A 553-nucleotide genomic window follows, 5' to 3' on the forward strand; every position below is an offset into this window, starting at 1 on the left:
TTTCTTCTTCTATGTGTGTGCGAGTGTGTGTGTGTGCAATGTGTGCTTCCCTGCACAGTGATGGATCACACTGACAGGGAAAACACTGACTTTTTTTTTTTTTTTAAGTATTACAAAAAAAAAGAGAACAAATATGAATTGAAAGAAATGAATTGGGTAAGTATTAAGTAAAGAGATTCTAAGCTAAGCTAAGCTAAGCTAAGTTTTATCCTATCCAGTCCTTTCTAAAAGCAAAAAGGAGCAGGCAACTGGCTGACTAGGAAGAAAGCCAGGCAGCACAGTACCTTTCTGACACCGTTGCTCACTCAGAACCAGCTCACAAAAGGCACAGCAAGCCTGCAGACAGAGGATTTTATGCTGTTTCTATGTCCCTTCCCAAGACACTGTGATTGGAAGTGCAGTCAGAGACAAATCACACTCATTGGCCATCTAGAGATGTCAGTCCTTCCGCCCCTGCTCCCTCGCCCCCCCCCCCCGCTCTTCTAAGTTTCTGTTTCCCCATAAAGACTGTCCTCTGAATCTCCGAATTGCTGAATCTTTTCCAAATCTTTTC

This window comes from Crocodylus porosus, unplaced genomic scaffold, assembly GCF_001723895.1.
Source record: "Crocodylus porosus isolate Cpor-Errol unplaced genomic scaffold, CroPor_comp1, whole genome shotgun sequence".
NCBI lineage: Eukaryota > Metazoa > Chordata > Crocodylia > Crocodylidae > Crocodylus > Crocodylus porosus.